The following is a 15,352-nucleotide window of genomic DNA, read 5'->3' as shown; positions in this document are numbered from 1 at the left end:
AAAACATTACACACAGTTCCACTGGTATTTATACAAAGAAACTAATTTACTGTACTTTTCTATATGCTTAATGCTGTTATCTTTGAGACCATTTGGAGCATTCAGTCCTTCCCATTCCTATGCATCTTACATTAGATCCATATTAAATCTGCTATAGGGCAGAATCACGGCTGGGTGTGTGTTCTACTTTGCTGCTGGGAGCAGGCCAATTTGATTAATACTGAGAGAGATTCTTTCAAAGACAGGTAATCAACCCAAGCCTTAAGTGTGCATCGGTCTCTTGATGTGAGAGTCATAATGGCTGATACTGCCATCAGAGTCGCATTTATAAATCTGTGTGGGAGAATGGCTGCAAAGGAACAAACCCCAGTGATATTACTGCTGATGCTCATTACTGCCAGAGCTGACACAGCTGAGCAGAGAGAGACAGTGAGGCTGCCACTGAAAATAGAAGCATCTTTCTTTAATTTTTTTAATATGTTGGGCAAAGTGACACCCCATGCACAAGTCCAAAATGAGCCAGTTCTACCTTTGCTCCTGAGTCAAGATGAATGACTTCAGCAAGCTTCTGCCTGGAGGAATACTCTTGCTGTCCTCGTGATGCAAAAGATTCCACCTGCTTCCATACAGGTTTGTATTTCTTGTACATCCATGAGGAAGCATGAATATATATGTATGTCTAAGAATATTTGTTGTCTCATCTTCAGAGAATAGGTCTTGTCCATTTGGGGACAAATAAGGTAGTATTGAAGGTGCAGATTTACTTTACATTTGAATGCCAAGTCAATTAACCAAAAATCAAATATAAGTATAAAAATATACCTAAAACCCTCCATCATATGAAAAAAGCTGAAGAGCATTTTTCTATCATTTCCTGTTACTGTTTTTCCTTAAGTAGCTTCTTCTCTAAGTTGATGTTTTTGAGATTTTTTGTTGAATTATCACATGGTGTTGGCCTTATTTTGTCATAAACTTCAGGCTTGAATGGAAGGTGCTGTGTTAATCACCTTCAAAGAGGTCTGAGAACTAAAACTGATAGTTTAACTTTTTTTTTAATTGTCATTCTTAGCAATATGGAATTATTTCACAAGGAAAATTTCCAGATCCTAATCAGCCCAGGTCCTAATGGTACAGGGAAATTTTTTGGAGATTCCTTTAGAATACAGTTCTGTAACTTTTTAGATTGTCATTATTAAATGCTTCCCCCCATATTTAGCAGTTACATTTTCCATTTCCTAATTTAATTCTACTCCATATCATTAAAACCTCTTTATACAGCATTCTGAGTTTCAATTTATCTTTTAATACTTGTGTCCTCTTTTTTTTAAGTCTTTCTTTGGCCATGTTCTGTGCATTCAACTCACTTGCTTTATGCTACAAATAAAATTTTATTGCTTACTTGTTTTGTATACATAGCAGCATATATTGTTGGGGGAGTTTGTTTTATCCTGTTGGGGTTTTTTAGTGGTTTCAATGCAGGGGAGTTTGACCCAATTTTTTTTTCCTCTGCCTGAAATCCTTACCAAAGATAAACTGATTTAATGTTATAATTCAGGTAGCCTAGGTAAATAGAAAACTTTTTTAATGTATATTTTAAGACTTGAATCAGGATGCCTATTTTTCCAAGATTTGCAGAGGCAGCTGCCTTCCTTTGAAACTGGCACCTTTTAGGAGCCTGTACTTTGGGTTCCCTAACACCAGAACACAGTGAAACTACATCTCCCTGCAGAGCAATGACCTCTAAAAGTGGCATTCTGGCTTCTCTTGGCCCATCTTCAAAGACAGCCTCTTTTTCATTGTCCATCCATTGGGAAACCCAGAGGATAGCCTTTGAAGCTTCCTAGGGATTTTTGTATTCCCCACCACCCCTCCAGTCATCCAAATCCCTTGCTGCTTCCTGGCTTGGGAGTGGGAACCACAGTGAAGGACAGTGTACCATCCAGGGGAAGAACAGTTAACATGGAAATGCAAGGAAATGGGTACAACAGGAGTTTGATAGAGCTTGTTTTCTACCTGTGCTAAGTGTAGGTACTGGGAGAGTTACCTTCATGAGTATTTCTGAAGTATTTAGGTACTTCCAAATAAAGTTATGATGGAAGTGCACAGTATGATTATTTTCAGAGAAAAAACCTGATCTCTTTGAGGCCAGCTTACTGTGACAGCAGAATTCAGTCAGCTAATGATGGAGAGGTTGCAAGGCACCTGAATAGAAGACAAGGAGGCTTTTGTCATTAAATAAACTCTTTGATACATGCTTTTTTCTTTACTATTACTTGTCATAGATTGAAAGGTTTTCTAGACTATATACTGACTTCATATGAATTTAACAGTGTTTAACAGAGCAAGGCCTCTCCTATTTGGTACCATGGAGGAATATTAAATATAATACGGAAAAAGCTACTTAAACTTTTTAAAATTACAGTTGCAATAAGGTAGCACACATGAGAATTCAAATAGATTTTCAGTTCTTATCTATCCTTCCTGATATGTTACATTGTTCCTCCTTTCATTTAAGTTAGGGTTCTGGTCAAGAACAAAACCCTGTCTCAGCTCTGAGCCTTTAAATTTATTCTGTGTCCCGAGTATCTAAGGTGATGCATCAAGATCCAAAGGGAACAGAAAACACCCTCTAGCACAAACACCTTCTAGTGTACAATAAGGTTTCCCCTTCCCTTCCCTTCCCTTCCCTTCCCTTCCCTTCCCTTCCCTTCCCTTCCCTTCCCTTCCCTTCCCTTCCCTTCCCTTCCCTTCCCTTCCCTTCCCTTCCCTTCCCTTCCCTTCCCTTCCCTTCCCTTCCCTTCCCTTCCCTTCCCTTCCCTTCCCTTCCTTTTCCATCCTTGAGATGCGGGTGGCAGCAGCCTGTTTGATGACTGATACCAGTAGGATACCTAGGAAAATATCAGTACAGACTTCTCAGCTTCCCACCAGTACCCCAGGTCATAAACACAGGAGGGGTTCTCTGCATTCACTGGACCAACTGGTTTAAGGACACTTTTGGTTGTTATGCCAGGGCAAAAAAAATCTCTTGCCAGAGTGGCCAGAGATAATAGCTAGGTCTAGTGAAAGCTTGACAAAGATAATTTGTAGCAATCTGCTCTGGTTTTGGAGTTAATGAATCCTCCTCACAAATACCTGTAAAAATGTTGCCATGCAGGCTTTCCTCAGGATGACAGGAACAGGACTATGATCCTTTTCCTCCACAGCACCACTTTTAAATGATCATTGGGGTGGTTGTTACAGCCCTCACAGGAAAACCTTCCTGGGGTATGGACGCCTTGCCTGTACCCACTGACCTGAGTGATCCCTGTCACTGTTTCCACGATTGCTTTTGTTCATTCCTCCAAGCATTCTTTCTTGCCTTCACTACCAAGTTTCATTAGTCCTGGAAATCATATCCTTCCTGAAGTGCTGGACCTTCCTGCACATTTCATAGCATAGCAACGTAACTCCATTACCATGGATCCCAGACACAAGCGTGCAGAATTTATCTAACTAATCAAGCAGCTAAGGGACACCAATTTCAGCTACAGTCAGCTTGGATTATAAAGCACTTACAGCTAAAACATTGCCTACAAGCACTTCCCAGGGAGGCAAAGCAATGAGCTGGGGTTTTGTTTTCGGTGGTTTGTTTGGTTTGGGGTTTTCTAATGGCATATGTAATGTGTATAGTCTTGGTAAACAGACAGAAATATTCATTCATCCATAAGCTGTTTTCCACTGAGATATCACACCTGCATGTGGTATTTGAGAGCTGGGAGTTCTTTCTTTAAAATATTGCCTCACTGTAGAGGTTTTTAGTCCAACTTTTACTCTGAATGTGATCATTATGCATTGCCATCTTTTGCCCAAAATCAAAATACACTCTAAAATAAAGATGGGCTCAGTTGCTCCCTGCAAAGCAGCTGGCTGATGACTGATGCTGAATGGAATATGGACCAGTTGATCTTTTTCCACTTAGCAGTTAATGAAAACTTAATCAAATCTCAACTAGTAGCTAATCGGAAATCTCTACAAAAGCCATTTATAAAGCACAGACATAGGTCTCCTGGAATACAATTAACCAGATAAAGCCTCTCATCCAGAGAGGAAATCTGTCATCAGTATTTCATGCCTTCAAGGACCTATGTCAAGGTGTTTGGGACTGTTGCTGAGCATGTAATTCAAAAGATGCAATTAAAATGAAGTGAGGGGATTTTTTTTCCCGTTTCTACTTTTATGTGCCCATTGAAGCCCTGATATAAGACCTATTTGTCATAGAAAACCTTAGTGGGTACCACAGTGGGCAAGTCTGTCCTGCACCAATTTGCAGAAAAATCGTGTCTTGTTTTATAAATATTTCAAATGAGAAGGAAGGACACTTAGAACACAGCTTTGAAAATTGCAAAAGGATAATTCTTACTGAGTTAGAGACTACAAAAGCATTTCTTATTAAGAAAAGTTTAAAATTTACTTGTGACCAGCTGACAGCAAACCCTGAATAACAAGTGTAACCTTTTTTCATAACAGTCTTCACCAAGTAGTGCTATTTTTGTCAGTGATGAGTTTTTTTGTTGTTGGAGATGGCTTTCAATTTCATGATGTTGCAATCGGAAAGCCTTGAATGTTTCAGGATTGGTTCTAATATTTTCCTGTTGGTAAGCTCTTTTTAAGGCAACATACCATTTATGGTTATTTTCCAAACATGGGGCCAAAATAAAAAGTCCAAGAAAGCCCATCCCATAATTCATATTGACAGTAAGTGTATGCTTCTCCAGGTTTGGCAGAGTGTGTGTGTACACCAGCTGTGTGATAAGTGTAACATTTTCTCTGAGTTTCTCCTGATCTTTTCTCTTTTAAGGTATTTCTGGTTTTTGTTAGACTATTTTCTTAGAAACTTGACACTGATATATGCACTTCTGTTTTCTGGTTTGTGTTACTTTTGAATAAAGCTAGCAGTGATTTATATAACTGGGGTCTCCAAGAATGAAACCTAACAATACAAAGGTGACAAAAAACAGGCTTTTAACTATTATGTCCATTCCATTACCATTCAGGGTTTGCAGGTTAGTTTTTTTTAAGTTTTATTTTCCTTGATCAATTCTTATTTTTCTTTGTGTCTTCCATTTCTGCTTCTTTTTATCTTCTCTTTCAGAAAAAGTTACAATATGTACTTCTGGACATTTCTGCTTAGTTATGGCTTATCTACTTAGATATGGCTCTCCTCAGCTGGCCAAGGGAAAAAAAGCCAAAACTACTAATTTGCCCTGATGAGTGTTTTCACTCTTTTTTTTCCCAATGACTGGTTGTGCTGCATCCTGGACTTTTGCAGCAGCTAATAAGTAACTCCTGATGCCAGAATAACTCCTGATTCCAAAGGTTGACAGATATCATTTGAGCTCTCATTTCAGAGGTAAATGACAGCCCTTTAACCCAATTATAGTCCAGTGTGGCATAATTGGACTCATTTGTGATCCTTTACCAACTGGCTACTGCAGTTAATTTATGAAAAATGGGACAGTATTCATTTCTCAAGGGGAATTAGAGTATATTATGCTTTAATTTATAAATTGTTTAGAATGCTCCAGACTGTTTCTACCTTAGCACAAATTTCTCCTTTTCTGCATCTGTTCATTGTTTCCTAATTCCCTTTTATTGTACAGAAATCTATTACGTTTGTGTTGATATGCTTTACAATAGTTTTCACTGAGACATTTGGAGTTTTTGCTTTTGTTGCAGTGTGCCTCTAATTAATACAGCCAATTTTACCATAATGTCAATTACTTTGTGGAGTATATAACTGTAATTATGACCATCATCTAAATCTGTTCCTTCTTGCACTGCTAGCAATGCAGCAGAGCACTGCCACTAGCATCAAACTTTCCTGTAATTCTGACACTGTAGTGAATTCTTTCCCAGCTGGCAATAAGAAAGTCTTACACAGCTCTTTCTCTGCTTGAGCTCTTTCTCTGTTTTCTGGATTGTGAAATTATCCTCTGCATAATTCAAGAACCACTTCATGATCTATGTTTGGCAGAATTTGTTACCCAACAGATGTCTGGACAGTTAATGACCTCTGTAAGTACAGCCCTGTGATTTCTTGCTACTGATGGTTCAAGAATTTTTAATCTATTCTGCTACAAGTCAGCACTTGAGCAGCATGTCATCTCTTATTATAAAACAAAAGCATAAAATGTGTATAAATTTTCTTTTCAGATTTGTTATGCCTAGTCAGAAGTGGTATTTTCCCCTCATTTTCTTCTGAGTCTTTGTTCATGCATGTGTACATGCAATGCACAGATGCGCATAACTCCACATTTTTCCTTGGCCAAAATCAAGGGATGTGAATGAAACCTCCTGAAATTAATCAATATATAATTTCAGAGAAAAAGTACTCCCATAAATACAAGTCATAACTCACACTGCACACCTTTAAGTTGGGGAAAGGGCAGATATCTAAAAAGGTCAATAGTAGCAAAGCCTTTTTGACTGTCACTTTTACACATATGGCAAATGTAGTCTTTCAATGGGATTTGAAGGCACTGGAGTGATGTGTTCACAGTATGAAATCATGCTGCAGCTGCACAACCATTCCTTCTTTCCTCTTCCCCATTCAGATGAGATTCTAGCCCATCCCTGCATAGGAAAGTTGTCCTAGTTTCTCTTCCAGATTGTTTTTTTTTTCTGTTTAGTTATCGGCCCTTGTGAGAGGAAAATTGTCAGGCAGGATTGTATCAAAGAGGAGGTACGAGAGTCCCTAACATCTGGCACTCATCTCCCAGAGGAGGGAGTCAAGGAATTGAATGATGATTGATACAGGTCCAGTCAGACATCCCTGTGGAGATATTCTGCAAGGCAGAAGTCCCTAGAACATAAATTTGCACAGTGAAGTAAGTGCTTGAGAGGATGGCTTGTGCTTCAATGTGTGCCACTGTGAGGGAGAGAAATTAGGCTGCCTGCATACAAGTGCTCCTCTAGCAGTCAAGGTCCTGGCAGCTGCCTGGGACTCTCACCATACAGCTCCTGAAGTGCCAGGAGGTTTGCTAGATGCCTCACTGGTACCTGCTTCTGCAGTGGGAGAGTTGAGGTGTCCAAACTGCCGGATTGGAAGGTACCAAAACCCTGGAGAAAGGTTCATCAGCTGGAACTACACTGGTAAGGTTCAGAAGCCAATGCTCTTGTATTCCATGCAAATCTCTTGGAATTAATGTATAGGCAGATTACTTGGCAATTTTGGCATGAAGCTCCTGGCAGCCTCTCAGATGGTACATGGATCTGGCTTGGAGAACAGCATGGAGCAGGAGTCATTTCCTCAAAAGCGACTTTACATCATCACTTTTGGGTGAAGAAGAAAATGTAGTTCTGCAAAGCAAGCTGGGACACACAGTTTGGCCTCAGAACCCAAAGAACAATGTCTGGTCTGTTTTGTGAGCTAGAGAGCTGGTGCAAGTACCTGAATTTCCTGCTACAGTTTTGGTCTTGGTCTCTCTAGCTTTGATTAAAGTTTCTTTTTCAGTTTGGTGAAGTTTTGGTTTTTTGGTTTTTTTTTTTTTTTTTTTTTTTTTTTGGTTGGTTGGTTGGTTGGATTTTTTTTGTTTGTTTGCTTGTTTTGTTGGTGATTTTTGTTTGGTTTTTTTTTTTTTTTTTTTGGTGGGGGGCAGTTTGAGGATTTTTGTGTGTTTGCTTTTTTAATTTAAGTATGTGCCTACATGCATATCTACTTCTGGTTTTCTTTAGATGGATAAATCTGTTTCCAACACTCATTCAGTGTAGTTGAAAGGATCTTTTACATGTTCTTAATTACTACTTGTCCTCTTCTCCAGTGTCTCCTCACTTGAACACTTTGGGAGACATGGCCAATTCTTCTTGTTTCTTGTCTTGGTCACTGTCAAATAACCATTGCCCTAGTCCCCTCCTGTTACTGGGAACTGATCTAACATGCCAGACAAGTTTTTTAATTTCAAGAGCATGTCTTGGCCTCCTTCAGAATCTTTAGAGCACCTTTATCTTTTGACACTGATACCTGGTTTAGAGCCTCTGTGTGAAAATTGTCCAGTGCTCATATTAAGCATACAATACAGAGGCTATTCTGGGGCTAGTTAGTCTGAATTTTAGGGGCTGTGAAAACTACTGAGAGTGTAAATTTATTTTCCTCCTCTCTCCCAGCTGGACTGGCTCACAGGTTTTCTATGTTTTCCCGTTTGGAGTTTCCTTGTGCACTTTCAGATGTACAAGCTGTACACTCATCAGATCCTCAGTCTTCACAGAAGTATTTCGACTGTCTTGTCAGATGATATTTTTATACAAGGAGGTCACGGAGTTACAGATGAGGACATGACCGAATAATTGGTTTTGTCCTCCAAACACATGTGGCCTCTTGTCTCTAGAGCATTTCCTGTTTTACAAGAAAGAGTATTTCTCCCACTTTCATGAATTTTAACATTTGGTGGATGTCCTACAGTGGGCCAGTGCTTTTACACCCACTCTTGTCCCAGAGGAAGTCTCCCTAAAGCAGTTAAACCTGACTCAGATATGGTTCTCTCTTCAAAATCAAAGGGCACTCTGTAGATTGTGACGATAAACATATGGGCCTACTACAGTGCAAGATGTTCAAAGCAATCAGACATTCGGGCTGCAATCTATCTAAAGTAAAAATTATCAGGAGTGGCCAGGAAGTAATCAGAACCAAATGCTCTACAACACCATCCGTGATAAAGCCCATCTAAATATGGCATTACTGAGATGCCTGTATGTACTCACAGGCTGAGGAAGCTCTTTCCACAGTGATGGCCAGAAATGGTGACTTGCCTGCTGAAGAGAAGGTGGCACGTAATGTTGGCACCAAGTAAGACGTGCAAAAGTTTGATTAGACAGTCTGGGATTCTTTTTTACCTCCAAGCAGCCCTGCAGCAGTGAGTCATAAGTCCCTGTATACACTGAAATTTCTGCAGTTTTGCTCTCAAGCTGCTTTGTGGGACTCCTTTGCAGAAATAATTTTCCACAGGAGGGATGAGTTCAGCTGCCCTGTTTTAGGAACCACAAGCTTTTAAAACAATCTTTTGTCACAGATTTCAGTTGACAAAACTGGCAGCTTAGCAGCGGTTCCACCTATTTTTTAAGGATTCAGATGCTTCATTTGTACAATATGGAGCTTTCCATGTAATTGCACTAAGGGGTAAAAATGGCTTGACTGCAAGAAAACCGCGCAGCTCCAGAAACTTTCTATTGAAAAGTGTGTATTAAAATGATGACAGAGCTTTGTTAGCAGTAGCATTGCTAAGATCTTTTGGCTGTAACTTGTATCAATTTTTTAATAATTCCTTCATTCCTGCTTCAAAGGTACTTTCAATATTTTCTTATTTTTCTCTTTGTACACTCAGATAATAGAAGCACAGAATGGTTTGGGTTTGAAGAGACCTTAAAGATCACCGAGTTCCAAACCCTGCCATGGGCAGGGACACCTTCCACTACACCAGGTTGCTCAGAGCCTCATCCAACCTGACCTTGAACACTTCCAGGGAAGGAGCAACATGTTAGTGCCTGAAAAACATGTTAGTGCCTCACCACCTTCCTTGCAAAGAGTTTCTTATAATGCCTAATCTAAACTCACTTTCCTTCATTTTAAAACCCTTGCCACTTGTCCTGCCACCACAAGCCTTGGTAAAAAGTCTGTGTTTCTTACAGGCTCCTTTTATATATTGAAAGACTGCAATAGTGTTTCCCTGGCACCTTCTCTTCTCCAGGCTGAACAGCTCCCAACTCTTTCTGCCTTTCCTCATAGGAGTGGTGTTCAAGCCCTCTGACCATTTTTGTGGCTCTCCTCTGGAGCAGTTTTAAGAGGTCCATGTGCCATCCTGTGCTGGGGATGGCAAAGCTGGATGCAGCACTCCAGGTCGGGTCTCACAAGGGCAGAGCAGAGGGGCAGAATCACCTCCCTGCACCTGCTGGCCACGCTGCTCTTGTTGCAGCCCAGGGTGTGACTGGTTTTCTGGGCACATTGCTGTCATATCAAATTTTTCACTCACCAGTATTCCCAAGATCTCTGCAGGGCTGCTCTCCATCCATTCATCCCCCTGGCTTGTATAGGTAATACACTGATCTGGGTGCAGGACCTTGCACTTGGCTTTGTTGAACTTTGTGAGGTTTCAGATGGTTGAAAGCATTTTCTCAATCCAAGAACATCTAGACCCATGTGCTATAAAAGTGAGAAAAAATTGAAAAAAAAGCGCCAAATATACAAAAGTTATTGTAAGATGTTCCTTGATATTTCCTGGATATGTTCTTAATTGCACACTTTAGATGAAAGAAAAGGAAATAACTTAAAGCTTTTATATAGTTCATGCATTATGTAAGACAAATTTGTTTACCTTTCATGCAGGTTACATAGGTGATTTTAATGCATTTTCCAGATACACAATTGTGTTTGTGATGAAACTTTATCATTCTTCAATATCATAGAGAGAAGATTTAGGCAAGAAAAAAAGAAAGATCTTTAGTCCTTAGGACTAGAAAAATATGAGAATAATGAGCTTAGAAGAATTAGTGGTCAGAATGTTCTACCAGAAAGACAGTGAATTAAATTACAGAGGTTTTTTTACAGAAAGTTGGGTGCCCAAAATGTGAGTAACACTATAGCAGGATCAATGAGGACAAAGGAAACAGCAATAAGACTGCATACAATGCCAGAACTGCTTATGGGGCAAAATGTATGAGCCAGGAGTTCTCATTTGCAGCCCACACACTGACACAGCATCACTGTTTTTGTTCTCACATGTTCACAGTCAGTTACAAAGCCAACAGCACTTGCACGGCAGCTAAAAATGAGTATATATTTTCTCGAGAAGGTGCTACACAGTGGTACTGCCATGTTTATTTTTTAATGCTAATCTTTCTCTCCATAACTTTGATCCAGAGCAGATTCAGGCTCTGTTTCTCATAGGTCCTCATTTTCTCAGTGGGCACATAAATCAAAACTAATAAAATACAGAAGAAAAGTGTCCCAATGAGCATGTAGGGCTTATTAATAGAAGTGTGATAGGTGGTAAACTATTAATTGTGTGACTGATAAATATCTGGAGCAAAATAAAGAGCAGTGATTAAATCTGAGGGTGCATTTTTGTAACAAGTTTCATATTTGATACTATTTAAGCAAGATGGACAAGCACATTTTCCACATTTTGGTACTTCATGAAGTTTGCCTTCCTATATAAAGAGCTCATCTATATTTGTTTTCCACAGACTTCCAAGAATGATGTAGCATCTGAAATTAAAAATACTTTTCAGTAACTATCTTATGAAGGCTGTCACTGATGACAAAACAGGAGAAGGAGAGAATTTTAAGCATGCATTTTTGCAGTTGCATAGAAGTGCAGGTATAGAGGAAATTGTAAATCTCATATATTGTAAAGCTGGAAAACATTTAGTTTACAAACTAGCAGAGAAGAAAAGCATGAGAGAGAGTGAAACACTGTATTCAATGACTATTGAGAAGCAACTCTACTTGTTGCCAAATGTTTTTTAGCTTGTTTATGCGGTTATCTGTTGTGTATGTAAGTTCTTTGATTTTGCATGGGTGACCAAGTAAGAGGCCTCAGAAGCCAAAATCTGGCTTGCTGTCAACAGAGCAATTTTAAATTTCAGCACTGAATCAGTCAAAGTGCAGTTTTGCTCCCACACTAGTTCCCTTCTGGCAGGGTGAGAGCAACTGGATCAGATTACTTATTGCCTCAAAAGGGCATGAATAGTTTGGGCCTAAAAATTAATCACAATGAACCAGTTTTTCTTTATTAGAGGCCTCTTTTCATTACTTTTACTATTACTTTTATTATTGTTGAGCACTTTGTAAAAGGCCTGTTTTTCAAAACACCCACAAAAAACCAATCTGTCCATTAAATTGTCCTATGCCTGCTCAGTGGCCCCAGTGCTTGACAGTTTTAGCTGAAACGTATGAGAGATGTCACTTACATTGCCAGATCATGTAATGGCCATAATTATGCAGAAAAGTACAATTACACCAAAACAGAACATGTTGCTATGCTTTTTGGTCAAAGGATTTTACCTCATCTTGTAACCAGAGTAACAGCTTTGCAGAACAGGAGAATTTGTAAATACAGGGCTGACAGGAACCCTCAGTTGCCTCCTCTCTGGGCCACTCTTTCCATCTGCAGGTCGGGGTTCTCTCTGCTTGTCTAAACTGTCACACAAGATGTGATCACCTACTTTTAAAAACAACTTCAGTATGTAAAACTTAGAAGAAGCTCGCCCTTTTATGGCAAAATAAATAGACATAAAAAACCACTCCCAAATCCAAGCAACCAAACAGAAGATGGAGCCAGAGAGAAGCTTTTAAAGCAAATTGCCAGAGATGATGGGGAACTCGGTTTGCTCCAACTCCTGAACTCCAATCAAGAACTGCAGATAAGGAGAAAGTCTTTCAAGACTCTGGTGCAGTATAAGGGCACGGAAAGAGGCTCCACTGTGTGTGAATGTAGCACAGCTGCTTCCCCAGACAGACAGGGTGTTCTGTCCTCACCCTGCTGCTTAGAGGCAGGGAGCCCAATTCTGCTCTACCCCAATCAAAAGAGGGAAAATCAGCCGGCCTCAAGAACAGAAAGGCCAAAACTAACAGAAGGATGGATGTTTCATTTACCGTGGTGTCATGCCAGAACACCAGAGTAAGGGAAATGACACTAAGAACCAAAGATGAGGTAATATTACTTTGATATAAAGTAAGCCGCATCTTTCAGCTTTTCATTCTGTCTTACCAGTGGCTACACTCTTCCAAGAAAGTTCACATAAACCAAGCCTACCTACTAGGCAAGAAATGATGTCATCATCACCTTTAAATGATGTCATCATGTAATTTTTGCAATTTCCTGCAAAAAGCAAATACCAGAGGAGCATCTTATAATTCTTAATCCTACAACATTTTTTTTAACACAGAAAAATAACTGAATAAGCTTGCTTTTCTTGGCTTCAGATTCAGATACAAAATTGTCCTGCTTTCAGTCCTAGCAATATTTTTAATCCATGCAATCTGACCTGAAAGCTATGACAGAAAATGAAAAAAAGTTATTCTAGGAAGTATTTATGAGATTTATTTGCTTGATTTTTCTTTTCAGTTATATGGGGAAACACTTTTCTAAACTACCCTAGTTTTGCTTCTCTAAGTTCTCATTAAACTTGATGTCTACAGCAATTCTAGCTTTGTCTGAACAGACACACAAGACATGCTACCAACTTTCTGTCATTATAGGAAAATTGTTTTTTAAAGGTATTTTATTGTTTTGTGTGACAGTGGTAGACCTGGGAGAACACTCAGGTCTTGCTGGTAATTTCCACGCCTTTTCCACCATCACAATACTCTTTAAGTCTGTCAGTGAGAATGCAAGAGGAAGCTCCAGGTTCTCACTTTGAAATCATTCTATTTCTTCTCTGTCTCCCATACTCCTTTCCCCAGGTTTCCATACATTACTTTTTCCTCCATCAGTCTTAGAAAAATTGCTTTTGTGTGCCATAATTTCTCAACCCTATCTCCCTATCTCATCAGGGAGAGTAGAGCGCTGACCTCAAGTTTGCACACCTGGTAAAATGATGTACTAAACCTCAGGACACCTTTCTATTATTCAACTACTTCCCTGGTCTTGCAGAGGAAATCACCATTACAGATAAGCTTTAAAAAATGCTCTCAAGAATTTTATCTTGAATAGCCACCAGAATTCTGGAATTTCTCTTGCATTGTGTTGTCTCTTTTTTTTTTCCTCTCCTTCCTTTCTCCCCAAAGGTTTACTTATTTCCAAAGACCAACCATTTACATAAAGCATATATTTGATTTTATCACATTACTATTTCACTTCAGTCCAAAATGTATGCCTGCCTTTTAGTGTTTTCCTCTAAACAGTGTCTTTAAAACCTTGAAGGAATAGTGGAACCTGGCACTGTTTAAGGATATAAGAGAGACAAGGGAAGATGATTGGGAAGAGGCAGCTGAAATAACTCCTTCCAGTCCCCTGACCCGCACCTTTGCCTATCAAGACACTCATTTTCTCAACTAGATTCTTCCTTAAAAGCCTTTTTGGAAAATGAATTCTGGGTCTCCCAAGAGCCTGCACTGCAGCCTGCTGTCTCCAGCACACACTCAGCCCCTGTTTATCTGGCAGTGATCCAAAATGCCTAATCTTGAGAACAAACTATTGCAAGGTCAGTAGACCTTACCAGACTTCAATTTAAAAGACATTTTTAGATATATTCTGAAAACTAACAAGTGTATCAATCTTCAGAAAGTACCTCATACCTCACCAAGCAGTGAGACAAGCATTTCTATCTGTAGGTCCAGCCTAGGACTGCAGGATCATCCACAGCAGAAAGAGGGTGGGTCTTGGACTCTTCAACAGTAGCTCCCTTCTAAGAATGATGAGAAAGAGATATTATCTAGTCCAATCACACATCCTCAGGGAAACAGTTTGAGACTGCAGAATCATTTCCTGTAATCCAGCTGCTGCTGACCAGACCTTTCCCTCTAAAGTACACTTGTGGACCTGTCATGTTTAGTTGAGAAAGCTTAAATGTTTTAATGTTGTCCTGCAGACACTGCTGGTTTGTTTAAGAGATTACTAAATATGGTGAAATTTCATTTCTGTCACCAGGAATTGACTTTATCTTTCCTCTGTTGCCTCTGTCTACTACATAGAAGTGTGAGTAGGCAATCAAGATTTGTCCTATTGCAGATACTGCTGTGTTCTACTCCTACAAAAAGAATTTAATCTCCCAATCATGGATTTTTTTCATACCTGACTTTTTTTTTTTCTTCTTTTTCAGGAAAACCACTGCTCATTGGGCTTAGTGTGGGTAAATGTAAAGTTGCAGCTGAAATAGCGCTTTCCAATCTGCTGACAACTTCTGCAATGTAGGACAGCAGCTCAGACATTGAGCATGATTTTCCAGAATCTTTTGAGACAGATTATGAAAGTTTGGCATATGCCTCGGGAAGAAGCTGCACTGGTTTCAGCACAGAGCTTTGGGCAAGTGATCTGACTTTCCTGGAACTCAATGAATCTGTCAGGAAAAGCGAGTGAAAAGAAGGCGCTTGATGAAAACGAGCTGCTGGAAGTCTGCTGCGTTTCCCTTGGGAATAAGCTTTCTGAAAGGGAATTTCTGCTGGCGCCGCGGCGCAGCCCTGCCTGCCAGCGTCCCTGTCTAATGCAGCAGCAGAAATCCCATGTTTACCTTCAGTCCCAGGAAAAACTAAGACAGGAGAATGTAAATACAGGGATGCAGCTACTTTTGCGCAACATTCCGCTTAATCTTTACTCGTGTTGGGTTTTATTTTCGCCCGGCAGCCACAGCAGCGTGGGACGGACCGCACGGAGCCGCACGG

General features: G+C 39.8%; 1 long non-coding RNA gene across 1 annotated transcript in view; it reads left to right on the top strand.

Annotated features, from left to right (window-relative positions):
* The window catches only part of LOC141728210 (uncharacterized), a 584,197-nt gene that overhangs the window by 479,218 nt on the left and 89,627 nt on the right, over positions 1–15,352 (top strand). The window lies entirely within an intron of this gene.

Source organism: Zonotrichia albicollis, chromosome 2 (assembly GCF_047830755.1).
Source record: "Zonotrichia albicollis isolate bZonAlb1 chromosome 2, bZonAlb1.hap1, whole genome shotgun sequence".
Classification (NCBI taxonomy): Eukaryota; Metazoa; Chordata; class Aves; order Passeriformes; family Passerellidae; genus Zonotrichia; species Zonotrichia albicollis.
Note: the sequence above shows the minus strand (reverse complement) of the source record. Positions and strands in the feature narration are given on the sequence as shown.